The following is a 27,885-nucleotide window of genomic DNA, read 5'->3' as shown; positions in this document are numbered from 1 at the left end:
GTTAGGAATTGGTTGAATGCTGCATGTGAGGCCTAACAGCAGTGCTGAGAGCAATGTGAACTACAGAGAGGTTTCAGTGGGGGAATAATGTTAGCAGTTGGACTAGGACCCATTCCAATTCTTGTGACATTTTCCTTGGGTAGCAGTGTGGAGGTAGAGTGGGGTGGTGTTGGGGTAGGATGGTAGGGAAAGGGTGGAGTGGGGTGGTGGGGCAGGGGTGGGGGTGGGGATTGGGACAGGGGTAGGATGGGATGATGGGGAAGGGGTGGGGCATGGGTGGGTTTGGAGGTGTGGCTTACCCTGCTCTCAGCACAGGAACAGCCTCAAGCCTCAGGACATCCTGTGTCTTCCCTTTTTCACCAGAACTTGCAGTCTTATAACTTTTGTACAATTTTCCTGTCTAGACTGCTTAATTTTTGAAGAGTCACATAACTGGCAACATAAGCCAATAAATGGTGGTTAAATCGATAGGGAAACAACACTGTGGAGGGAGGACTTTATGAAAAGATTGTTTACAAAGTGAAAACTGTGAAGGCTCTGTTTAAAACGGTCCATTCTTCCTGTGAGGGCAGAGATGGCTTTAATGAGGATAGCTCTGGTGCTCCGTGAGATTCTGAACGGAAGATACTCACTCAACAGGTAGATTAGGAAGACCTAGTCTTTGCTTCTTCCTTTGCTTCTGCTGGGAGCCTTTTAACATTTGGGTATGGCACTGCCATCTGCCAGTTCATGGTTGAGAATTGTGAAATAAAGTTACAAAAAAAGTCTTAGAAAGAAAGAAAAACAAAAGAAATACAAACAAAACATCACATCTGGAGAGATGGCTTAGCAGCTAAAACTGGTTCCTGCTCTTGCCAGGAACCTGTTATTCCCAGCACTTGCACAGCAGTTCACAGCCATCTGCAACTCCAGTTCCAAGGGATCCGGACAAAACCCTCAGTCACATAAAACAGAAGTGAGTGTGTGCCTGCCTGCGTGCGTGCATGCATGTGTGCATGTGTGTGTGTGTGTGTGTGTGTGTGTGTGTGTGTGTGTGTATGAAAACTCTCATACTGTTTTAAGTTTCTGATTTTGTGTACACCTGTATTCAAAGCTACTCTCTGTGGCATGCTGTCTGCAGACTGTGGGTTGGACACACATTAGGATGACATGACTGTTAAAAGTTTTAGGAAACAGAAAGGAAATTAGTGTTTATTGAGAACCAGCCATCCAATGCTCTTGATAATTCTGCACGTGTGGGAAGTACTCACTGCGGAAAGGCACACTCCCTATTTTTTTTTTCTTCCATTCCAGCCCTCGACAACTGCTATTTTGTTAAAATCTTTTTTCTAGATTCCTTTGGAGCTATGATTCTGACTATGACTTGGGGTCTGCAATTTAGATGCTATAGTATCTTCTTTTTTTTTCTGTTGTAGTGATAAATTATCCCCCAAACATCAAACCAAAACAAACTGAACTAAATCAACTATTCAAGGAAGAGAGGGCTCACTGTGGCTCATAGGTCAAGGTACGGTTGATCACGGAGGGGGGATGTGGGAGGGAGGAGCTTGCTAATTATGTTGCTGCATCAGTAATTGAGAAGCAGAGAGAGAGAGAGAGAGAGAGAGAGAGAGAGAGAGAGAGAGAGAGAGAGAGAGAGAGAGAGAGATATTCATGCATTCAGGTGCTTAGCTCGAACTTTACTTAATCCACGATCCTAGAGGACAGTCCCATCCACACCTACGTGAATACAACCCCCATGGTCATGCCCTGAGGCCTGACTCTGGGACAGTTCCAGATCCTGTTAAGGAAAGCTAGCCATGACAGGTACTTTCCCATGAGTCTTGAATTCAGAACCGTTTTAAGAAGGGAGAATGGCCTAAGATAAACTCCTATGGGTCACCAGAATCTGCAGCCATAAGCTTCCTGACTTGTGGTAGCAAGCATTCCTCCTGTCACAGGAGAGGTGGTCACTCTACACCCAGTCAGGAGTTCCTTTCAGCTGCTCACTGTTGTCCTGGCCTCTGCTGTCTGTAGCTGAGCTCTAGGGCTAGCATGGTTTGTGTTTTGTAGGAAGCAGGAGGAGTCTTTTACCTCCTTTTTGCTGAACTCCTCTTTTATCTCAAATCCTTCTCCCAACAGATGGGAATCTGACAGATGCAAAGCCCCAGAGATCCAGGAAAACCATTGCCAGGCACCTTCCTGCTTCTTAGAGGACTGTGGTGAGAGTGTGTGTTTTGGGGGTGGGGCTGTCGGAATTTAAGCCATGAGGCATGAACCCAGGGTCTGTGACACCTGTTTGAGGAGACAGGGAAAGGATCAGAGAGAAAGCTGCCGTGGGATGGAGAAGGAGGAGGGGCAGGACAAAAACCTCAGGTCCTCAGCTCTCGATCATCCCTGACTTACTTCATGCAGAGACTTCCCAGTTTGTTAAGTGGTTGGCCCCAGGTGGTAAGCTGCAGAGCCTGGACAGAGGTGTCTAAGCTGGCTGGAGCGCATACCCCTCTGCTCAGTTCCCAAGAGCACTCCAGTCAGATCTCAGACACACCAGCTAATTCTTTCTTATAGATTTGCCTGGCTTTATTAGCGGTAATGGTACCGAGGGTATTTTTCTTTATAGACATTATAATTAGTAATTGTTTTGAAGGGCAATTGCTGTTAAACTACTTATTTTTTCTCCTCCTGGAGGACAGGACAATTTCCAAGACTGATTATTTTGCAATTGAAATTCCACGTCTCCCAGAGGGAAATTTTTATAGCAGTCAGTGGAAGTCAAATCTGTTCTGTTTTTTTCCTATTGTTCATTTTCATTTACACACACACACACACACACACACACACACACACACACACACACACGTTTCTGTTTGACAGCTTTCGTGGGCAGTTCCCTGGCTCTCTGGCTAATGGGATAAATGATAAATATTCCCGTGACACTATTTCAGTCAATTAATTAGCTAATGTTCAAAGATGGAAAGTGTCATGTAGACAGAGAACATTAATACTGTCTTAATAAAAAAAGACTTAAATTGAGGAAAACCACGGATGGGGAGGTAGTGTGTATTTTGCCTTTGAACTTGAATTTACTTTTCTCTTCCAGTTTTGTAGCCCATCAGAATTGAAAATCCTTCCTGTCATCAGGTCACCACTGTAAAGCTTTTTCTCCTGCTTGGAAGTTTTCTGTACCATGTATATGGTGAGGTGATGAACAGGTTATTTCCTCTTAAGTGGAATTGGGCTGATGTTTAGTCTGTCAGGATTGCTGTAATACCACGAACAGTGTGGCTTGCAAACAATTTGTGCTTCATGGTTGTAGAGGTTGGAAGTCCAATATTAAAGACCTGGCAGAGTCAGTGTCTGACTGTGGTTCCCTTCCTGGTGCACAGACAGCCATCCTTTCTCTATGATGTCACTTGGCAGGAGGGATGAAGGTCTTTCCAGGTGTATCAGTTGCATCTCTCTGTGACGTGACAAAAACACTTGGCAGATGCAACTTAAGGGAGGGGGACTTATTTGGGTTTATGATCCTGGAAGACATAGTCTATCATGGTGGGGACATCATGGCAGCTGGATCTGTAGTGATGGGAACTTGCAGCCTGGGTTCTTCTGTCGTCCTGGATCGGGAAGCAATGAGTTCATGTTGGATCCAGAAGCAGGTGTCACCTTCTAGACCCATTGTTTATGACCCTCTTCTGCTAGCAGGCCACAGTGCCATAGAATCTACAGCTTCCCCGAACAGCAGCACTTGCTTGGGACACAATACTCAAACACAGGGGCCTTCGGGAAACCTTTCACATACAAATCACACTGGGAATTTTTTGAGAGGATGCATACCATCATGAGGGCTTCCCACTTATGACCCAATCACCTCTCAGAAGTTTACATCCCAACACCGTCACCTTGAAGATTTCAACTGTTATGTTTCTGAGGGACAGCAGTCAAGGATGTTTGGACTTTTCTGACAGGGAAGGAAAAATTATCTCAATTAGTTTTGTTCAGGAGCAAATGGGAGGTATGGTCTGACAGATAGACCCTCTTTTGTGTAGCCCAGGTATAAATACTCAATAGATCCTTCATGATGAACATTTTGAACTTGAATTAGAGATGAGAGGGGTAGCACATGGCTCTACGCTGGGTGTGTAGTTACTTTGGTAAGAAGATATGGGATGAGAACAGACAACCCATATCAAATATAGGGTCCCTCCATCTTCCACTGAGGGCTGCCTGTGTCACCCACTGCACTGTTTACACCTTACCTATCTATTGAGAGGATCCCAGAGAGACAGCTGCATCAGAGAAGCGCAGAATGATGGCTCCCTAACGTTCTATTCTATTCTGATCGTTGACAAAGTGGCAGTTGTGCTATGGAAGACACATCCCTGGCATGACATGCTCACAACTGTGTGCTAATAAAAGACTTTCCCTGTCACAGCTCCTCAGGCAATTCTCATTAGCAGGAGTTGGGAAACAATTGATTAAGACATAATCTCCCATCTTCCCACACAGCATTGAGTAGAGAGTAGTGAGAACACAGGCTTTGGCGTCAGACTATTTGGTGGTCAGAAGCTTGTCTCTGTCATCGGCTAGCTGTGCAGGTTTGTGGCATTTCCTGATATTAGCATTGATCGCCTCAGTTTCCTTATCTGCAAATGGGGCAAGTAGCAATGTAGGAGGAGCCAGAGGGCGAGTCACCTATTCATTCATTGCAGAAATATGTATTGAGCTGGTGTAGTAGACACTAAAAAGGGTTTTATTGTTTGACAGTGTCATAGATTTTACAATGACTGTTAGTCATGTGCACTCTGTTCTCCTTCCTCATCGCCCTCATCTCCCTCATCTGCCTTATCTCCTACTTCATCCTGCTGGTATGAGTGTTCTCAACAAGTTCCTTTTCAACGTTTGTGCTTTCCTTTTGTTCTTTTGTGGGTTTTAAGTATTTTTGCTCTCTCTCTCTCTCTCTCTCTCTCTCTCACACACACACACACACACACACACATACACACACACACGCGTGTGATGTGTATGAGTGTTTGCCTGCATGTGCAAGTGTGCACACACACGTGTCTACTGCCAAAATCCTCTGGAATTGGAGTTATAGGGGGTTGTGAGTTTATTTAGTTTCTGCCTTAGCATGGGAGAGAGATTGTTTTATATTCTCTGTAACAAAAATATCTGAGAGAACAAAGTAGAGAGGGGAGATTTATTTTGGCCCATTGTTCGAGTGGATGCAGTCTCCATGGCTCTTTGAACATTGTGGCAGAATCATGTAGTGGAGGAGCTGCTCAGATCATGGTTGACCAGGAAGCAGAATGCACAACAGGAAGGGGTGGGGACAGCGTATGGCCAGAGACCCACATCTATTGACCCACTTCTTCCTGCTAGGTTCTGCCTCCCAAGATCTTTAGAACATCCCCACACAGTGCCACAACTGAGGATTGAACACTCAGAACAGGAGCCTGTAAGATGCTTCCCACTCAAACCACAATGTTAGCAGGTATGGACTGGCATTCTGGTCTCATAGCACTTTGTCAGAAAATCTCTTTGTTTTCATGAAGATTGGTTGCATGATCATGGGAACTGGGAATTGGTCAAGCAATTAAAATGGTCATGTGCTGGCTGGGGACATGGCTTAGTTAGTAAAATTCTTGCTGTGCAAGCCTGAGGACCTAAGTTTGATTCCTGGAACTCATGTGGTAGTGTGTGATTGTATCCAGTGCTGGGGATCCAGAACTAGGAGGACTCCTGGAGCTCTTTGACCAGCCAGCCCACTTTACTTGGTGAGCTCAGGACAACAAAAGACCCTTTCTCAATGCAAGGCAGTCAGAATTGGAGGGATGACCCTTAAAGTTGACTTCTGACCTCTTCATGCACATGCACACAGTGCACTGCTGTTCCCCACATGTACCCCAATGTACACAAAATAGTGATGTGTTATGAAAGGAATGCAATGGAGCAATATGGTGAAGAAAGACCAGGGGGCATGGGCAGCTTAAGTGGGATGAGGGAGCACACTTCTGAGGCAATGTCATGTTGAGAAATGAGGCATGGAAATGAATGGGGCATGACCTATCTACAGAAAGGCATTTTTGATAGAGGGAAGAGCAAGTGCAAAGGCAGAAGTCCTGAGGCTGCAAGTGCTTGGCAGACTCTAGAAAACGGGCAGGACTAGTGTCTTAGTTAGGGTTTTGCTGCTGTGAACAGACACCGTGGTGACCAAGGCAACTCTTATAAGGACAGCATTTAATTGCGGCTGGCTTACAGGTTCAGAGGTTCAGTCTGCCATTATCAAGGCAGGAACATGGTAGCATCCAGGCAGGCATAGTGTAGAAGGAGCTGAGAATTCTACATTTTCATCCCAAGGCAGCTAAAAGAAGACTGACTTCCAGGCAGATAGGACAAGGGTCTTAAGGCCTACACCCACAGTGACACAGCTACTCCAACAAGGCCACAGCTCCAAATAATGTCACTCCCAGACCCAAGCATATACAAACCATCACAATGAGTATGCAGGTAGCATAGGAAAAATGTTAGAGCGTAAGTAAGGATGGGTCAAAAAGGCCTGAAGGGACTGGAATGTTCGGGGCCTCATAGGCTATGGCAAGGAATAAAAAAAAAAAAGCTTAATCCAGGGCTCAGTGCTGTCTGTGTTCAGTCATTTAGTGTTTGCTTTCTTTGAAATTTCCCTTTCTTTTTTTCTCTTTAAATTATTTGCATTTCAATAGGAAAAAATACAATAGGGAGAAAAATTTAAATAATATTATAGTCTGTAATTAGATCAGTGACTGATAGAAATAGAAAGGTACTTTTTGTTCTGTCAAAATATTTTCATTTATTTTGTACATATTTCTTTTCATTTAAGTTTTTCAATACAATATATTTTGATCATATTCGTTTCCTTCCCCAAACTTCTCCCAAATTCATCCCACTTCCCTACCCCCCCAAATTGAAGTTCTTAGTCTCAAAAAAGACAAAAAAAGAAAAACAAGCAGAACTTAAACAACAACAAAAACCCAAACCAAACAATAAGCAAATAAACAAACCAAGCAAAATAGAAAACAAAAAGCTCACATAAAGATATGGAGTCCATTTAGTGTTGGCCAGCTACTTTAGACATAGGACCTGTTGGACTGTGATTGACACTATCCAGTGACAATATTGAAGAAACTGATTTTCTTTTTCCCAGCAGGGAACAAGCTGCAAACAGCTTCTTGATTAGGGATGGGACTTAGCGTCCACTTCTTTCCCTCAGTCAGGCCCTGGGCTGAGGAAAGATTATCAGAGCCTGAGGTGGTGGATGACTCCAGGGAAGCAATATCTTTCAGACACAACAAGATTGATGCAGACATAAACTCACAGAGACTGTGGCAGCAGGCACAAGACCCACATAGGTACAAAGGTGTTTCCTTTTCCAAAAACATGGTTGAACCCTGTTACCATATGAAATGGCTGCCCTGGATGCTTCTTTCCATAGTGATGTAAGAACCTCTTATTTTACAATAAGAAAGGTCTTTATTTTTGCACAACAGCATAGACTGTAGGCATGTACAGTTGCATGAAGCAAATGTTTCATGCATCTCAAAGAGAGTTCTAGATGGTCAGGAGACTGAGCAGATAGGCTTCCAAGCATGTAACAGTTTGGATCTCACTGTAAACTTGAAGGGCTTTAGGATCACCATGGAAGCATGCCTTTGGGTGTGTTTGCAGAGAGGCTTATCTGAGGAAAGAGGTCCCCTCTGAGTGAATGGCGCCACAGGGGTCCTAGACCGCACACAGGAGAAGCCGAGCTGCAGTATTCATCACCCTTTGCTTCCTGACTGCAATGACAGTATGACCAGTCTCCTCCTCCCATGACGTCTTCCTCACTGTGATGGGCTGCACCATCAGACATGAGCTTCCATAAACCCTTCCTCCCTTATGTTGCTTTTGTCAGGGATTTTTGTCATAGCATCAAGAAAATGACTAATACTAGACACTGGCTAATTAAGTTGTGCTGTAGATACCTCTAAAAGTCTATAACTTACTACTACCAATATTCTCCAGTTGGTTTGGGTTAGACCTTAAATCTAGAGCCTTCAGAAACCAGGTCTTAGACCAGAATATTGCATGTAGAGGAAGGGTGAAGAAAGAGAATATGATTGATAGCAAGTAATATTTTATTACATTTATATGTATGTTTACATGTGTGCATTTGCATGTATATGCACACACATTGTAGATATACACACATGTACACATATATATGTACACATACACATAGACATACATACTACATATAGTATGTATATACACACACTATGTACACATTATATATACTTATATATGTATATACATACACACACACACATATATATGTGTGTGTGTATATGTATAGCAAAAGACTGCCTCAATAAATCAATAGAGAATATGTGCATGTGTGTATGTGTTTATCTGTGTGTGTGTGTGTGTGTGTGTGTGTGTGTGTATGTAGGCTCAAAGTTAACATGAGATATTCTCCTCAACTGACTTATTGAGGCAGAGTCTTTGCTGAACCCAGAGATCACTGACTCTGGATGGTCTAGTTAGCCAATGTTTCACAGTCCATCTGCCTCTGCTTCTCCAATGCTAGGCTACAGTCAACTGGCATGCCTGCCTGGCTTCTCATGTGCATTCAGAGGCTGGGAACTATGTTCTTCACTCTTGCATGGGCAAGCAGTTTATCCACTAAGCCCTTGCTTTTTATGCAGCGTCTCACTAATACAGGTTGGGTCTACAACACAAATTGACCTTGGAATTCCTCTGTAGCCCAGGCTGTTCTTGAACTAACAGTCTTCTCACCTTAGCCTCCAGAGTAGCTGGTATTACAGGCTTATGCCATCAGGTCTGGCATAGACAGAATTTAAAAATAAAAGATCCCACCTGTCAAAGATCTCTGCCCAACCAAACATCTTGTTATATCTTTAAATTCAGAATACATGATTCTTAAGCTTGCAAGGTGTTTATCTCTCACAGACAGACTCCATATCTTTGGGGGTAATATATGGATAGTCTCAGAATGGACTAACATATAGATTTTCCCAAGTAATAAAGGGAGAAATGAGTGGGAATTTTAGTTTTATTCCTGTGCTAACCAGGGTGATAAAAAGCCACCCCAATCACCTACCAGTGTGCACAGAACCCTGCTTAATCATTCTTGCTATGGTTGGCAGACAAAAGCTGAGCAGATTTCCTCTAAGTATGGTGCAAAGCCAGGCTGGATTTTACTGTAATTTTGTCATTAGGACCCAAGGAAGAAATCACATCAATCAAAGATAATTTTCCTGGGCTTCCCAGAAGGGTATGAAAGGAAGAGTGAATTCCCCGTTGCTCTGAAGTGGCAGTGAGTGACTGTCCAGCAGATGAATCGAACAGATGGGAGGAAGTGTAAATGTGAAATTGATACACACCCTGCTGCTAGCGAAGAAGGAGATGCTTAGACGATGATGTAGGGGGTGCGCAGAGTGAAGACTTTGTCGATTCCCAGGCTTTGTCCTACCTTGATTTTGGTGTCTTCAGAATGATGGAATATAGGGAGGTGCTCAGTCAAAATTTCATGGACAAAATAATTAACAAATATATTAATTGCCCTGACAAACGCTTATTAAGCATCTATTGTATATCACATGATATACTTAGGTTATGAATTAAAATGTCACGGGAGCTGTTGGTGAAGTACTGGTTGTGTAAGAATGCTCAGCACTCACAAAAAAAAGAAAAGCCAGGCATGAAGGAATGCGCTAGAGTGATAGAGGTAGGAGAGTCCCTTGGGCACACCATCAGTCTAGTTCAGCCCTGGGTCCCTGTAACCAAACCTGTCTCAAAAAGCAAAATGGAGAGAGATTTAGGGAGACATGTTTTATCTCTGGCTTTCATATGCACCAACCTGCATAGAAAGACTTTTCTTTCCTACAGCTCTGCCTTCCTTCTAATAAGTGTGGAACACCAATAGGGGAATGGATTGAATTGAGGATTAAATTCAGGGTAATAAAGACCAGAACAGAGGGGATACACTGGGTGCTCACAAGTGCTTTTCTGGATGTCAGGTAGAACTGCTTCATGTATGAATACTAGGTCCATCATCTATTGCTACATGTCAACTTGTGCTAGAACTCGGTAACTTCAAACAATACCCATCACCTCTTCTAGCTAAGCTCTACTCATTTTCCATTACCTCCCAATAATACTACCCAACAATGAATCCATCAATGCATTATACCTACCACCAGTTAGGCACAGCACACTAGGTCCAGTGACCTCCCCAAAGCCCGACCTCTGAATATTGCACTGGAGACCATGCCACCACCACATGAGCCTTCTGAGGATATGTTTTGAAGCTCGGTTGTAACCTTGAATGAAGGGTGGTTCTGGGGGACGTGAATTCCCTGGCACACTTGTCTGTGCATACATGCAGAGAAAGTGGATTCTCATCATCTGGAGGTGAACATGGAGACAGGGGGAGTTTGTGCATAAGAAAATGTCAAAGGTTGTAGATATGTGGGTGAGAGACAGTGACAGCATTTCATACTCATCTCCATTGCAAACACTGAAAGACTATGGAGAAGCATGAACAAATGGATAACTCTGTATACGTAAGTGGAACAAGATAGAGTCTAAAAGGTCAGATGGGAAAGAGCCCAAGAAACAAGTCAGGGGTGATGGAAGCAGAGGGAGCATCAGGGAGAGACTCTGTGGAGGGAAAGGCAACACACTGAGGTATGCCTAAAAGAAAGAGCCAGACCAAAGCACTGAGAGCCACTCACCCCCAGTCTTTCCCTCTCCACTCTATGCTTAGAGACAGGGGATGTCCCTGAACCAGGAGCTCAATGAGTCAGCTAGGCTGGCTGGGCAATGAGCGTCAAGCATTTTCTTTGTCTGCCTCCCCAGTGCTGGGATGCTCACCGTGCCCTGCTGCACCTGGATTTTTGTGAGAGTCCTAGGGATCCAAATTCAGGTCCTTGTGCCCTTAGAGCAAGCGTTTCCCCTACAAATCCATCTCTCCAGCCCAAGATCAGACTTTTAAGACAGACTCTAGATATTCAGAATCTTGTCCATTGTCATTCTCATTCATGACATGCCGTCCTCTTCTTAAGAATGGATCTCTTTTCATTGACTTTAGTTCACTAAATATTTATTAACCTGTTAAATGCCTGTGGTGTTATTTAACCAGAAGTGGCCACATCGTTGGCAGTTTACCTTTATACTTATCTCATAGTGTAGTGAGGCCGAATCATCTTGTTTGGCAGCCATTCTCTAGTACAGCAACCTAGTAGCTCTTCGATGAGCTTAGAAGCCATGGGGTATGATAATTTGAATTTGAATTGTCATTCTACCGGCATATGCTTAAAAAATTGTATGTGTGTGTGTGTGTGTGTATATGTGCATGTGTGTGAGCACAGATTTGCGCATATCCCAGTGCAAGTGTTCAGGTGTTGGTCCTTGCCTTCCACTTGGTTTGAGACAGGTTTCTTGTTGTTCATGGTTGTGTACCTCAGGCTAGCTGGACTGAGAACTTAATGGATTGTCTTGTCTCTACCTTTGGAGTGCTAAGATTATATACCAGCTGGGGATCTGAACTCAGGTCTCCATACTGTGTGGGAAGTGTTTTACCCACTGAGCAATACCCCAGCCTCATCATGTATTGAATTCCCCTCCTTTCCCAGTGGAGTCACTTTATGAAGTTAAGTCTAGCTGAAGGAAGTAGGCCCTTAGAGACAGGCTTTTGAAGAATGCATCCTGGGTCATCCTGTTTGTAGTGATGGGATTCACAACTGTAGCCAATTCTAGCTGTCAGGATGTTAGGCCTTCTTGTAGTACCTGCCCAATGATTCTAGCTCTGCTGTTTGTTAGTTTCCCTCCACTGCCATGGAATCTGGGAAGCATAATCCCCACTCACCTTGTGTATCACCTGCCTCCTGTATGTCACTGCCAGGAACACCAAGGGCTTGAGGTAAGTCTGTTCTGCTGCAGTGGAGTTCATAGTATATAGAGAAAAAGAGAAGAGAAAACAAATACATAAGTAATTATAATAGAATGTCAAAACTGTTTTTTTATTTTAAAATTGTTTTATTTCAAATATTTAAAATTTGTATTTTATGTGTGTCTTAGTCATGGTTTAATTGCTGTGATGATGCCATGACTAACGGGCAACTTTGGTAGGAAAGAGTTCATTCCAGATCACAATCCATCATTGGAAGAAGTCAGGACAGGAACTCAAGCAGGACAGGAACCTAGAGACAGGAGCCGATGCAGATGCCATGGAGGGTGCTGCTTACTGGCTTGCTCCTCTCTCTTGGTCAGCCTACATACTTTTCCCCCCCATCTTTATTAAATTGGGTATTTCTTATTTACATTTCAAATGTTATTTCCTTTCCTGGTTTCCAGACCAACATCCCCCTAACCCTTCCCACTCCCCTTCTATATGGGTGTTCCCCTCCCCATCCTCCCCCCTTTACCGCCCTCCCCCTAAGAATCCCATTCACTGGGGGTCCAGCCTTGGCAGGACCAAGGGCTTCCCCTTCCCTGGTGCTCTTACTAGGCTATTCATTGCTACCTATGCAGTTGGAGCCCAGGGTCAGTCCATGTATAGTCTTTGGGTAGTGGCTTAGTCCCTGGAAGCTCTGGTTGGTTGACATTGTTGTTCATAGGGGGTCTCAAGCCCCTTCAGATCTTTCAGTCACTTCTCTGAATCCTTCAACAGTGTTCCCGTTCTCAGTTCAGTGGTTTGATGTTGGCATTCACCTGTGTATTTGCCGTATTCTGGCTGTGTCTCTCAGGAGAGATCTACATCTGGTTCCTGTCAGCCTGCACTTCTTTGCTTCATCCATCTTATCTAGTTTGGTGGCTGTATATGTATGGGCCACATGTGGGGCAGGCTCTGAATGGGTGTTCCTTCAGTCTCTGTTCTAAACTTTGCCTCTCTATTCCCTCCCAAGGATATTCTTGTTCCCCTTTTAAAGAAGGAGTGAAGCATTTGCATTTTGGTCATCTTTCTTGAGTTTCATGTGTTCTGTGCATCTAGGGTAATTTGAGCATTTGGGCTAATATCCACTTATCAATAAGTGCATATGATGTGTGTTTTTCTGTAATTGGGTTACCTCACTCAGGATGATATTTTCCAGTTCTATCCATTTGCCTATGAATTTCATAAAGTCATTGTTTTTGATAGCTGAGTAGTATTCAATTGTATAGATGTTTTCTGTATCCATTCCTCTGTTGAAGGGCATCTGGGTTCTTTCCAGCTTCTGGCTATTATAAATAACGCTGCTATGAACATAGTGGAGCATGTGTCTTTGTTATATGTTGGGGCATCTTTTGGGTATATGCCCAAGAGAGGTATATCTGGGTCCTCAGGTAGTGTTATGTCCAATTTTCTGAGGAACCTCCAGACTGATTTCCAGAATGGTTGTAGCAGTCTGCAACCCCACCAACAATGGAGGAGTGTTCCTCTTTCTCCACATCCTCGCCAGCATTTGCTGTCCCCTGAGTTTTTGATCTTAGCCATTCTCACTGGTGTGAGGTGGAATCTCAGGGTTGTTTTGATTTGCATTTCCCTTATGACTAAAGATGTTGAACATTTCTTTAGGTGTTTCTCAGCCATTCAGCATTCCTCAGCTGTGAATTCTTTGTTTAGCTCTGAACCCCATTTTTTAATAGGGTTATTTGTCTCCCTGCAGTCTAACTTCTTGAGTTCTTTGTATATTTTGGATATAAATGCCTCTATCTGTTGTAGGATTGGTAAAAGATCTTTTCCCAATCTGTTGGTTGCCATTTGTCCCAACCACATTTGTGTCCTTTGCCTTACAGAAGCTTTGTAGTTTTATGAGATCCCATTTGTCGATTCTTGATCTTAGAGCATAAGCCATTGGTGTTTTTGTTCAGGAAATTTTCTCCAGTGCCCATGTGTTCCAAATGCTTCTAGTTTTTCTTCTATTAGTTTGAGTGTATCTGGTTTGATGTGGGGTCCTTGATCCACTTGGACTTAAACTTTGTACAGGGTGATAAGAATGAAATGATCTGCATTCTTCTATATGCTGACTTCCAGCACCAGTTGCTGAAAATGCTATCTTTTTTCTATTGGAGGGTTTTGGCTCCTTTGTCAAAAACTAAGTGACCATAGGTGTGTGGGTTCATTTCTGGGTCTTCAATTCTATTCCACTGGTCTATCTGCATGTCTCTGTACCAGTAACATACAGCTTTTGTCACTATTGCTCTGTAATACTGCTTGAGTTCAGGGATAGTGATTCCCGCAGAATTCCTTTTATTGTTGAGGATAGTTTTAGCTATCCTGGGATTTTTGTTATTCCAGATGAATTTGCAAATTGTTCTGTCTAACTCTCTGAAAAATTGGATTGGAATTTTGACGGGAATTGCATTGAATTTGTAGATCACTTTTGGTAAAATGGCCATTTTTACTATATTAATCCTGCCAATCCATGAGCATGGGAGATCTTTCCATCCTCTGAGATCTTCTTCAATTTCTTTCTTCAGAGGCTTGAAGTTCTTATCATACAGATCTTTCACTTGCTTGGTTAAAGTCACACCGAGGTATTTTGTATTATTTGGGACTATTATGAAGGGTGTTGTTTCCCTAATTTCTTTCTCAGCTTGTTTCTGTTTTGTGTAGAGGAAGGCTACTGATTTATTTGAGTTAATTTTATGCCCAGCCACTTTGCTGAAGGTGTTTATCAGGTTTGTTTAGTAGTTCTCTGGTGGAACTTTTGGGATCACTTAAATATACTATCATATCATCTGCAAATAGTGATATTTTGATTTCTTCCTTTCCAATCTGTATTCCTTTGATCTCCTTTTGTTGTCTGATTGCTCTGGCTAGGACTTCGAGAACTATATTGAATAAGTAGGGAGAGAGTGGGCAGCCTGTCTAGTCCCTGATTTTAGTGGGATTGCTTCAAGCTTCTCTCCATTTATTTTAATATTAGCTACTGGTTTGCTGTATATGGCTTTTACTATGCTTAGGTATGGGCCTTGAATTCCTGTTCTTTCTAGGACTTTTATCATGAAGGGGTGTTGAATTTTGTCAAATGCTTTCTCAGCATCTAATGAAATGATCATGTGGTCTTTATCTTTCAGTTTGTTTATATAGTGGATTACATTGATGGTTTTCTGTATATTAAACCATCCCTGCATACCTGGGATAAAGCCTACTTGTTCATGATGGATGATGGTTTTGATGTGTTCTTGGACTTGGTTTGCAAGAATTTTATTGAGTAATTTTGCATCGATATTCATAGGGAAATTGGTCTGAAGTTCTTTTCCTTTGTTGGGTCTTTGTGTGGTTTAGGTATAAGAGTAATTGTGGCTTCATAGAAGGAATTTGGTAGTGCTCCATCTGTTTCAATTCCATGGAATAGTTTGGATAGTATTGGTTTGAAGTCTTCTATGAAGGTCTGATAGAATTCTGTACTGAACCCATCTGGACCTGGGCTCTTTTTGGTTGGGAGACTTTTAATGACTGCTTCTATTTCTTTAGGAGGTATGGGGTTGTTTAAATGGTTTACCTGCTCCTGATTTAACTTCAGTACCTGGTATCTGTCTAGGAAATTGTCCATTCCCTCCAGATTTTCAAGTTTTGTTGAATATATGCTTTTGTAGGATCTGATGATTTTTTGAATTTCCTCTGATTCTGTTATGTCTCCTTTTTCATTTCTGATTTTGTTAATTTGAACACATTCTCTGTGTCCTCTGGTTAGTCTGGCTAAGGGTTTATCTATCTTGTTGACTTTCTCAAAGAACCAGCTTTTGGTTCTGTTGATTCTTTGTATAGTTCTTTTTGTTTCTACTCAGTTGATTTGAGCTCTGAGTTTGAATATCTCCTGCCTTGATGTATTTGCTTCTTTTTGTTCTAGAACTTTTAGGTGTGCTGTCAACCTGCTGACATATGCTCTCTCCTGTTTCTTTCTGCAGGCACTCAGAGCTATGAGATTTCCTCTTAGCACAGCTTTCATTGTGTCCCATAAGTTTGGGTATGTTGTACCTTCATTTTTATTAAATTCTAAGAAGTCTTTAATTTCTTTCTTTATTTCTTCCTTGACCAGGTTATCATTGAGTAGAGCATTGTTCAACTTCCTTGTATATGTGGGTGTTCTTCCCTTATTGTTATTGAAGACCAGCTTTAGCTCATGGTGGTCTGACAGGACGCATGGGATTATTTCTATCTTTCTGTATCTGTTGAGGACTGTTTTATGACTGATTATATGGTCAATTTTGGAGAAAAGTACCGTGAGGTGGTGAGAAAAGGTATATCCTTTTTTTTTTTTTTTTTTTTTTGGATAGAATGTTCTATAAATATCTGTTTAGTCATTTGGTTCATGCCTTCTCTTAGTCTGTCTATGTCTCTGTTTAATTTATGTTTCCATGATCTGTCCATTGATGAGAGTGGGGAGTTGAAATCTCCTACTATTATTGTTTGAGGTGCAATGTGTGTTTTGAGCTTTAGTAAGGTTTCTTTTATGTGTGTAGGTGCCCTTGTATTTGGAGCATAGATATTTAGGATTGAGAGTTCATCTTGGTGTATTTTTCCTTTGATGAATATAAAGTGTCCTTCCTTATCTGTTTTGATGGCTTTTGGTTGAAAACCGATTTTGTTCGATATTAGAATGGCTACTCCAGCTTGCTTCTTCTGACCATTTGCTTGGAAAGTTGTTTTCCAGCCTTTTACTCTGAGGTAGTGTCTCGGAGGTGCTGGCTCCTCATTACATATTCAGCTTGTTAATCTGTGTCTTTTTATTGGGGGAATTGAGTCCACTGATGTTGAGAGATATTAAGGAATAGTGATTGTTGCTTCCTGTAATCTTTGTATTTGGAGGTGAGATTATGTTTGTGTGCTTGTCTACTCTTTGTTTTGTTGCAAAACGATTAGTTTCTTGCTTTTTCTAGGGTGTAGCTTGCCTCCTCGTGTTGGGCTTTACCATTTATTATCCTTTGTAGGGTTGGATTTGTAGAAAGATATTGTGTAAATTTGGTTTTGTCATGGAATATCTTGGTTTCTCCAACTATGTTAATTGAGAGTTTTGCTGGATACAACAACCTGGGCTGGCATTTGTGTTCTCTTAGGGTCTGTATGACATCTGTGCAGGATCTTCTGACTTTCCTAGTCTCTGGTGAGAAGTCTGGTGTAATTCTGATAGGTCTGCCTTTATATGTTACTTGACCTTTTCCCCTTACTGCTTTTAATATTTTTTTCTTTGTTTTGTGCGTTTGGTGTTTTGACTATTGTGTGACAGGAGTTTCTTTTCTGGTCTAATCTATTTGGAGTTCTGTAGGCTTATTGTATGTTTATGGGCATCTCTTTCTTTAGGTTAGGGACGTTTTCTTCTATGATTTTGTTGAAGATATTTACTGGTCCTTTGAGCTGGCAGTCTTCACTCTCTTCTATACCTATTATTCTTAAGTTTGATCTTCTCATTGTGTCCTGGATTTCCTGTATGTTTTTGACCAGTACCTTTTTCTGTTTTACATTATCTTTGACAGTTGTGTTGATGATTTCTATGGAATCTTCTGCTCCTGAGATTCTCTATTCTATCTCTTGTATTCTGTGGTAATGCTCGTATCGACGGCTGCTTGCCTCTTCCTTTGATTTTCTATATCCAGGGTTGTCTCCCTTCATGCTTTCTTTATTGTTTCTATTTCCATTTTCAATCCCTTCACCTGTTTGATTGTGTTTTCCTGTAATTCTTTCAGGGATTTTTGTGTTTCCTCTCTAAGGGCTTCTACTTGTTTCCTTGTGTTTTCCTGCATTTCTCTAAGGGAGTTTTTTTTTTTTTTTTTTGGATGTAATAAGCAAAGGCGAGGTTTGTTACGGAGATCTATTATGGGGATCTCCGGGTCGACACGTATCCTGCGCAGGAGACAGAGGTGTCAACCCCGAAGCTCAAAAGTTAGGGGTTTATATAGGGAAGGCTAGGGGGTTTGGCACGGTTACACACAATTGGCTAATTTCTGGAGTGGCTATAAGTGATTGGCTCATTTAAACATGGCAGTGATTACAGCACAGCAGGAGAAATGCGTATTGACTGGGCGTACAGGATTTTAGGAACTAGGGGCATATCAGGGTTTGAAGGACATCTGGTTAAGGTGTGACTCTGAGTAATGGGGAGGTGCCTTTCTGCCCAGATGGTTTGGGTCAGTCCTGATAACTCGGGCTGGTTCCTGCATTCCTTTTCTTTATCTTTATGGCCTGTTAGTCCTAGCGGCAGGGCGGGGCTGCCTGGACTTGCTTTTCACAGTGTTTAGCCCTGAGTCTGAATTTAAAACTTATTCTTTTAACTTCATATTTTTAAACTTCAAATCTGTATAATTTTCCTTTCATTCCCCTCTTCTTCTACTAAGTAATTCTAATCTTAGAATTTTCATATCAAGTCTCGTATTTGGTCTCACCAGTTGTCCTAACTGACTGGTACTGTTGTCTCAGAACCATCAACTGCACAGCACCCACTCGATTTTTAACAAAAGCAATTAAACTGTATGTCATGCAGGGTCCAAAAACTAAAACCAAGAAAATTATTAGTAATGGCCCAGCCTTATAGCAGAGAGTAGGGTGTCATCCAGGGAGACCGAGTGAACCAAGACTCAAACCAACCTTGTTGGGCGTCTCTATCTTTTTGTAGGAGTCAAACCTATTAACTAGTTTCTTTAACACACATGGACCTATAATCAGAAGCAGAAGCAAAACTAAGAAGGGTCCCATAAGGGAAGATATCAGGGTAGTCATCCAAGGATATCTACTAAACCAGCTCTCGAGCCATCCCTGATGCGCTTCTCTGTCTTTTGTCTAACCTTTCTCTAAGTTTATTCATGGAGTCTTTAATTACTCCTGAATGGTCTGCATAGAAGCAACATTCTTTCAGTGTAGCACACAGGTTCCTTCTTTAAGGAATATCAGGTCTAATCTTCTCCTATTCTGAAGGACTATCTCTGAGAGGGAGGTTAGGTATTCTTGGAGGTCAGCTAAAAAGTCTTTCACTCTTTTTATATCTGAGTCAATGGCAGTTCTGAATTCTCTATAAGCCTTGCATTGCAGGGCAATGGCAGATGTCCTTGTGCTGCCCTTGCAGCACCTAGATAGCCTTAAGTAATTTTCAACTCTTTTTTTTTCTTACTAAGTCTTTAGCATCAGGATTCCAATCTGGACACTATCTAAACCTACACACCAAGGTCATGACTAGCTTTTAGAACTTCTAAACTTATACAGATTGTGATCCCTGAGGCACAGTCCCAAGAAGTGTTAGGAGTACTAACATATGCAATGTTACATCATTTGTAATAGAAATCAAGCCTATCCCCACACCTATCTTGATAGAACCCAGGGCAAACATGAAATTAAGTCTAGGGAGCTTTTTGAAGATCTGAGTTTCCCTCTAGGTCCCAGCTCTCAGCCCCAACAGCTAGTACACGGCTGGTGAGGGCTGAGAATTGATGGCTGCCAGGGTGGTCAGCAGCACCAGGTATGGTCCTTTCCAGTGAGGCTCGAGTATCTGGGTTCGGTGCCATCGTATGTAGCCGAGTCTCCGACCTGGAACTGATGAGATGTCTCAGGGGTCCCCAGGGCATAGGCTGTTGCCAGCTCTGAGCAGATTTCTTTCTGTATCACCTGTAGGTCTTTTAGCCTGGCATACAAATCATTATTACTATGACATGTTGGTTCAGTAACATCATCTAATACAGTCAGAGGAGCTGAGGCCCCATATAAGATCTCAAAGGGGGTAAGGCTGAATCTGGAAGGGGTATTTCTTGCTCTGAAGAGAGCAAGAGGGAAGGAGTGCCTCCCAGTCTGTGCCAGTCTCCATGGTCAATTTAGTCAGGGTCTCTTTTAGAGTTCTATTTATTTACTCTACCTGTCCTGAACTTTGAGGTCTGTAAATACAATGTAATTTCCAATCGACTTCTAAATACTTGGCCATACCCTGGCTTACCTTGGCAACGAAAGTAGGGCCGTTGTCTGACCAGATTACCTTGGGCATTCCAAATCGGGGGAAGATTTCTTCCAGTATCTTCTTGATGATTGCAGAGGCCGTCTCTCGTTTGGTGAGGAAAGCTTCTATCTATTCCTGAAAAAGTATCTACAAGCACTAGGAGATACTTGTGATCATATTTTTCTGGTTTTATCTCAGTGAAGTTCACTTTGACTTTTCACTAAACTCTCTAGGTCTCTTTGCCCTGTTTGCTTGCTAAGCATTCACTACTGACATACCTTATATTTTTTACTGTCTCTCTGGCTAAAATCTTAAAGTCTATTACATACACCTTAACTACTTGGACAAACTTCTTAAATGAGTCCATTTCTGTATTTGGCAAAGTGAGTCTTTTCTTTGTTCTCTGGGAAGTATAGCTTTCCCCTCAAGTGTGCCATTGTCCTTTATCTTTTAAGCAATTTGGGTCTTTTCTAAGTGAGGCCATCCTTAGTCCAATCCTGGTTCTCAGTGGCTGTCTCTTTGCAGGCCTGCAACCAGGATAGGCTCCTGCATAGCCATTTCCCGAGCCACTTTATCTACTTTGTTACTGCCCAATGCCACTGAATCTCTTCCCTCCTGATATCCTGAGCAATGAATAGTACTCACAGTTGTTGGCTTCACCAGGGCATCTGAGAGATGGCAAAGCCATCTGCGGCACTGATGGACTGGGGGGTTGAGGTTCAGCCATCCCAGATGACATTGTGTTGTCCACCATGGCAGCACCCACTTATCTCTGACCTTCATGAAGAGAACTGTTCCCGTCTGTAGACAAGGTAGCCTCGGCTTTCAGCAGGGGTCAATCAACCAGTCGCAGAGGTCTTTCCTCCACCCATGGGCTTCTGCCAGTGTTTGACACTCATGTTGCAGTGGCTCCAGGTCAGGATTGGGCAGCAAGGTGACCAGATTGTCCCCAACCAGTGGAGAATCTAGTCCATCGCAGCTGACCAGTGGTCCCATCTTTTGGGACGTTCTATTCAAAGGCAAAACACCAGCCACTCTATCACAGTTTAAGTCCTGGATTGGGTAATAATTGTTAGTGCCCGGATGGCAGGAACGGTGTGTTCTAGGCAGAATGGCACTAAGTCACACATCTCCCAGCATCAGGTACTGGTGTACTGAGACAAGTCTTAAGCTCCACATACACAGTCTGCAGATATGCATACACATGCCTCACCCAGCCATTTCAGCCCACGCAAGCCATTTTGGAGAGCAATTTTCTCATGAGCAAGGGATAGGGGCAGTCAGGGATGACCATGAGCTAGTGGGTTACCCGGCCCACGCCAAGGTCCACTGTTCTTCGGGCAGTCCATAAGTATTGTTTGTTGCCAGTAGGCCCCTGTACCCAAGGTCTTTGGATACTGGCCCACTGGAGCATAGGAGCACAGAGCATTGGGTCCCTGTATCCATAAAACAACTGGGCAGGCTTCCCTCCTATCTCTGCGCATAGCCAGCACTCCAGGACCGAGAGGCTCTCCAGTGTCCCCTCTTGTTCTTTCTGGGGCAGTCCCTGACCCAGTGTCTTTTTTTCTTTGCATTAGGCACACTGATCTTTAGCCAGGAATTCTCTTCTGTTGCCAGGTACTGTCTTCCTAGGTTCCCTAACTACTGTGGCCAGTATATGTTCCTCTCTTGTCTTTTATCTCTCTTTAGCTCTCTAGCTTCCTCTTCTTTTTGTCTCTTTTCTTCCCTAGCTTCCTGCTCTTTTTACCTCTTTCTTTCTTTCTTTTTTCAGTCTCTCTGCATCTTCTTCTACAGCTATTAGGTGCTGTCCACTTTTCTGCACAGACCCTGAACCACACATCAACTTATTTTCTCTGCAACTTACAATAACTCTCTCAGTGACTTAGCTTAACCCTTCAAATTTCTGTAACTTTCTCTTCATATCTTTTCCTTATCTTAGCCAGATTGGTGGGGCATTTTCCAGCCCCTAGGAGACCCACACTTGGAGCCTGGGGGCAGACCCGGAGCACTCCCTACCTTCAGGTGTATTGAAGTCAGTCAGGAGTGAGGGCCTTCCACCCATGTCTGGAACATTCTTTCTGGCCTCTAGTAGGATTCTGTCTTTCCTCAGTGGTAAAGAAGACCTGTATCAGTTACTAACAAGCATCTCAAATTGGATGGTGAGAAAACAAGAGAATCTTGAGAATAGAGGTCCACTGAAGAGGGCAAACAGCATTTAGTCACACAGCTAAACCAGGAGGCTTTCTTGGACAAAAAAGGCCATTGTACAAATAAGCACAAGCTTTGTCTATGAAACAGAAAGGTGAGCAGAGAGGCAGCCTATCTGTTACCGGCTGTCTCTCTGGACTTAGATTTTCCTTAAGGAGTACCTCCCTTCAGTGTCAGCTTGGTGGCTTTGCCTCTCAAGAGAACCAGCCTCCAAATGACACTCGGCTTCCAGTAAGAACTAATAACAAAAGGATGGAGAGATGGTTAGAACCTGGGTGCTAGATACTAAGCAGCTGACAAAAGAATTGTAACCAGTTCACCTGGGGCTTTCAGGACTTTAGTAGCAGCCCTTTACCAAACTGTCTCAGTGGGCTATAGGCCCATGGAAAAGAAAACATTAATCCTGACCTTGGCCACCGCCAAAGCCTGAATTCTAAATCTTGACTGGCAAAACAAAGTTCTTCACAGTTGGTTGTAGATTCTTTTTGAAACTGTTTTAGGGGCTTCTCTGCCCCCCAACCTGGGACATCTCTCCTTGGGGAGGAGGCTCAAGAGAGAAAGATAAAACTCCTGGCAGAAAACAATTTCTCTCAAGCAAATTATTTTCAACTTTTAACTTAAGCACCAACAGGACCAAGTAAAACTCTTTGACGAACAAAGCAAACAGTTTCATGATTTCAAACACAGTCGTCAGTCCAAGATTTTAAACACAGTCATATGTCCAAAGTCCAAAAACGAAACAAAAGCCAAAAAGACACTCGACAATACCACAGAAAACAAACCAGACAAGCAAGGCTAAAATAAAGCACCCTATAACCAATTTCCACAGATGCCTGGTACCTTCAGTACCTGGCCCAAACTGCAACAACCTTAGCTGCTTCTGGGGAACGAACCATCTGATTTTTACCTCCAACAGAATTCCAGCATGTCCTCTTGCCCTAACGTCCGTCCAATGGTCCACCATCAAAGACGAAGGGGTTATCACAGTCTGCCCCATGGCAAAGAAAAAGAACGCCAAACACAGAAACAGAATACAGACAACAGACACTAACAAGTCCAAGCACACTTGTCCATACCTATACTTAAATAGGCAGCCGAACGCGACCTCCGACGGAGTGGGATTTTTCGTCCGCTCCCGCCTAGGTAAAAGGAGCACTTCGTCTCCTTTGTTCCAGAAAACCATAGTCAGGTCCTCCTGACTGCCCACAGCCAGGCTCTCCCGGCTGTTCTCCGCCCGTGGAACATCTTCCAGGTGCTGCAGCTTGCGGGCTCTGGGCGTCCCCCCTTCCACAGCCAGAGGATCCTTACAGATCTCAAAGGCAGCTGCACAGAGTGGGATTCCACATCCACTCTCCTCTCCTACAGAGTGGGATTCCACATCCACTCTCTTAACACTGACCGGTACTAAGACACACATATATACACACACGGCGGAACCAAAACAGAGACATACAGACTGACAAATGCGGCGCTGCTCACACAGAAACACTCAGACAAACATCCAACTCACCTCCAAGGGGTCTTCGGAGTCTGGGGTGGTCACAAAGATCCTGGACGAGCCCCCAAAATGGAAGACCCCCGAAGAGAGACCCTTTCTAAAGTCTCGGGAAATCACGGACCCCAGACACAGAGAGACCATTTTGGATGTAATAAGCAAAGGCGAGGTTTATTACGGAGATCTATTATGGGGATCTCCGGGTCGACACGTATCCTGCGCAGGAGACAGAGGTGTCGACTCTAAGGGAGTTCTTTATGTCTTTCTTAAAGTCCTCCATCATCATGATCAAATGTGATTTTAAATGTAGATCTTGCTTTTCTGGTGTGTTTGGATATTCAGTGTTTGCTTTGGTGGGAGATTTGGGCTCCGATGATGCCATGTAGTCTTGGTTTCTGTTGCTTGGGGTCCTTTGCTTGCCTCTCGCCATCAGGTTGTCTCTGGTGTTACCTTGTTCTGCTATTTTTGACAGTGGCTTGACCTTCCTATATGTCTGTGTGTCAGGAGTGCTGTAGACCTGTTTTCCTGTTTTCTTTCAGCCAGTTATGGGAACAGAGTGTTCTGCTTTCAGGCGTGTAGTCATTCCTGTCCTCTGGCTTTCAGCTGTTCCTGTGGGCGTGCATCCTAAGTCCACCAGGCAGGTCACTTGGAGCATAAAAGTTGGTCTTACCACTGGTCTCCAGCCTGAAGTCACTCCTCGGGCCTGGGTTTCAGCTCTCCATGAGGGCAGCAACCAAAAGTGTCTGCCTCTCCTTCTCCAGTGTCCCTGTGCACAAGGGGGCCCAGATGGCACTAGGCATTTTCCTTTAGAGTCAGAAATGTGGGCAGAGAGTAGTCTCCTCTGGTTTCCCAGGTGTCTGCCCCTTTGAAGGTCTAACTGTCCCTCCCACGGGATTTGGGTGTAGGGAGCTTTTTGACCGGGTTTGTTCAGATCCAAGCGCAGTCTGGACTGCAAGGCTCCTGCAGCTTGACTGCCCCTATCTTTCTGTTCCAAGTGGCCCTATACAGTTTCCTCTTTGGCCAGGGATGTGGGCAAAGGTGGGCAGAAGTGGCAGTCTCTCCTGCCCTGCAGTCTCAGGATTGTCCACACTTCTGTGTATTCAGCTCTCATCCCTGTGGGATTTGGGAGCAGGGAGCTGTAGGCTCAAAACTGTTTTTTTCTTTAAGAGAGAAACAAGAAATTTTATTGGAAGGAACCATGGTAGATTGGGAAGTAGGGAGAAATAGAAATATCTTAGAGACAGTGTTTGGGCTGTGTCTTGGTGAAAGAAACCATGAGTGCTCTTTCAAGGAGGTAGAAGAGTCCAGGATTGATGGCTCTTAGGATCATGGTTATGGGCATTGTCTCATTTCCATGGAGCCTCAAGGTGGAAGAAACAGGTTGAGGTGACCACAGGGACACAAGATCCTTGCCTGCCAGAATACATATCCTTTGCTTCGCTAATCCTGCTTTACTTATTTAGGGATCCTTTGCCTTATCATTCTCTCTGCTGTGATGGTGCGCTCATGCCCATATTTCACCATAGGAGCACGGGCAGTGGAGGGTTGGAATCATGACTCTTGTATATCTCTGTTTCCTCTGCACTGAGCACAGTGCCTGGCCCATAGTAGGCACTTGATTTGTGTCTGCCTGGTGAGCAGCTGCTATTTTGATCCTTAGCTGTTTGTATCTTGGCTTACTTATCCCACCAACTTTGAATGTGTACTCAGTTCCCTCTAGTGTACCCTCAAGCCCTCAGCTGTCATTCATGGTCTTGACTTTTTCTTTTTCTTCCTTTTTTTGTTTTTGAGAATAGTATATATTTTTATTGAATATTTTTATTTACATTTCAAATATTATTCACTTTCCTTGTTTCCCATCTATAAACTATCTATCCCCTCCTTCTCACCCTTCTTCTATGAAAGTGTTCCCCCTCCCTAACCAACCTCCTTCCTGCCTCCCCACCCTTACATTCCCCTACACTGGGGGTGGGGGGTTCCAGCCTTGGCAGGACCAAGGACTTCTCCCATTGGTACCCAACAAGGCCATCCTTTGCTACATATGCAGTTGGAGCTATGGGTCTGTTCATGTGTAGTCTTTAGGTAGTGGCTTAGTCCCTGGGAGCTCTGGTTGGTTGGTATTATTGTTCTTATGAGGTTGCAAGCCCCTTCTTATTCAGTGTACATTTTCATATTCTACATGGGTTTGGATTTAGATTGTAGTTCCCATTTTAGCCCATCCCACAATAAGACCTTTGGGGAAGATTTATTTAGCCAACTTGTTGTGCTTTAAGCCCAAGTACATAGTTCCTTGGACATTTTTCAATTCAGCAGTTATTTATTGAATGCCTTCTACATGCCAGGACCACAGGATGAGTGTGGTAGCTATGCTGTCCTTGGGTTGATGCAAGCTAGGTTGTGTCTCTGAATCTCACTGGGGAAACAAAGCTGAAGAGAGAGGCAAGTCTAATGAGAGGAAGAGGTTGGACACACCAACTAAATGAATTCATTGCAATGACTAGGTTAGATGAGCCTTTGGGTCTGTCGAGCACGCCTGATCTGACAATCATCGGGAATCTATCTGAGCTCCTCCAGAGGGAACGAGAGATTGTAATTCTGAAGTGGAACAGAAAGAAGTGTAATTGGATCAATGGGTTGTTAATGATGATATTGAAGAACTTTCTTCCAGAGCTGTGCTGGGAATGGGGCTGGCCAGAGGCAACCTGGCCACAGCTGTGTATGTTTTTGGCTCTGACATAGATTCTACAGGCTCTTTTCTTTCTTTCTTTCTTTCTTTCTTTCTTTCTTTCTTTCTTTCTTTCTTTCTTTCTTTCTTTCTTTCTTTCTTCCTTCCTTCCTTCCCTTCTCCCTTCCTTCCCTCCTTCCTTTCTTTCCCTCTTTTCTTCCTTCCTTCTTTCCATCCTTCCTTTATTCTTTCCCTCCCTCTGTCTCTCCCTCCCTCCCTCATCCTTCCCTTCCTCTTCCTTCTTCTTTCTACTCCTTTCTTTTAATTCAATACTGTATTCTAATAATGGTTTCCTCCCCCATCTCCTCCCAGCTCCTCCTCACCCATCCAACTCCATCTCTCTTTTTTTCCCTCTATCTTTAGAAAACAAACAGGAAAATAAAAATGCAAACAAAACAGAATTTTGAAAATACAAGGAAAAATAACAGGAAACACACACACACACACACACACACACACACACACACACACACCATAGAAACATGAAATCATATACCATAATATAAAAGCAAAAGTCTAGTGACACAAAAAAATGTCCAAACAAAGCATTATGAAACAGAAAAAAATCTACAAAAGCACCATTGAATTCAATTTGTGTTGTTCATTTACTATTGGGCATGAGGCCTACCTACCCTTAAGTGTGGTTTATATATCCAATGATATGACATTGGAGAAAAATATATTTTCTTTTGTAAGCAGTTGTCAATTGAAGATAGCTTTTATTTAGGGATGTGAGATGGTATCTATTCCCCCATCAATCTTGGAACCCATTTGTCTTGAACCTGTGTAGGCCCTATGCATTCTACCACAGTTGCTGTGTCAGTCCTGTTGTATCTAGGCATTCTTTTCTTAGTGTTAATCATAACTCTTGGCTCTTACAATCATTTTGTCTCATTTTCCACATAGTTTCTTGAGCCCTCAGAGAAGGGGTTTGACGAAGACATCCCATTAATACCAAGTGTTGCAGTCTCACTCTCTACATCATCCAGTTATGGGTCTCTATATTAGTTCTTATCTACTATACGAGGAAGTTTCTCTGATGATGGATGAACAAGACACTGATCTATAGGTATATCAGAACGTCATCAGAAGTAATTTCATTTAAGTTCCTTTAGCAGAATAGTAGTATTTGGTTTTCCCTTTGGCTTATGGCCTATCTAGTTCTTTGAAACCCAACCAATGTCAGGCATGGATTCCATCTCATAAAGTGGGCTTTAAATCCAATTAGATAATGGTTGGTTACACCCACAACATTTATGTAACTAATGCACTAGTATATCACATAGACAGGCCATTGCTGTAGAGCACAGGGTTTGTAGCTGGGTTGGTGTTGAACTTTCTCCTTTGGTGGCATGCACGTTACCTTTTGGTATCATGTATGCTAGTCAGTAGAAGTGAAGGTTCTAGTTAAGCACCAGCTTGACTCTCATATTCAATGAGATATATAGATATTGTGTTCAGCAATAAGGCTTTACCATCATTTTGTGGAGAACAACCAATAGCCTTGGCAATAGTTCAGATTGTTTGAGGGTTTC

The sequence above is a fragment of the Rattus rattus genome, chromosome 2, assembly GCF_011064425.1.
Source record: "Rattus rattus isolate New Zealand chromosome 2, Rrattus_CSIRO_v1, whole genome shotgun sequence".
In the NCBI taxonomy this organism is placed as follows: domain Eukaryota; kingdom Metazoa; phylum Chordata; class Mammalia; order Rodentia; family Muridae; genus Rattus; species Rattus rattus.
Note: the sequence above shows the minus strand (reverse complement) of the source record.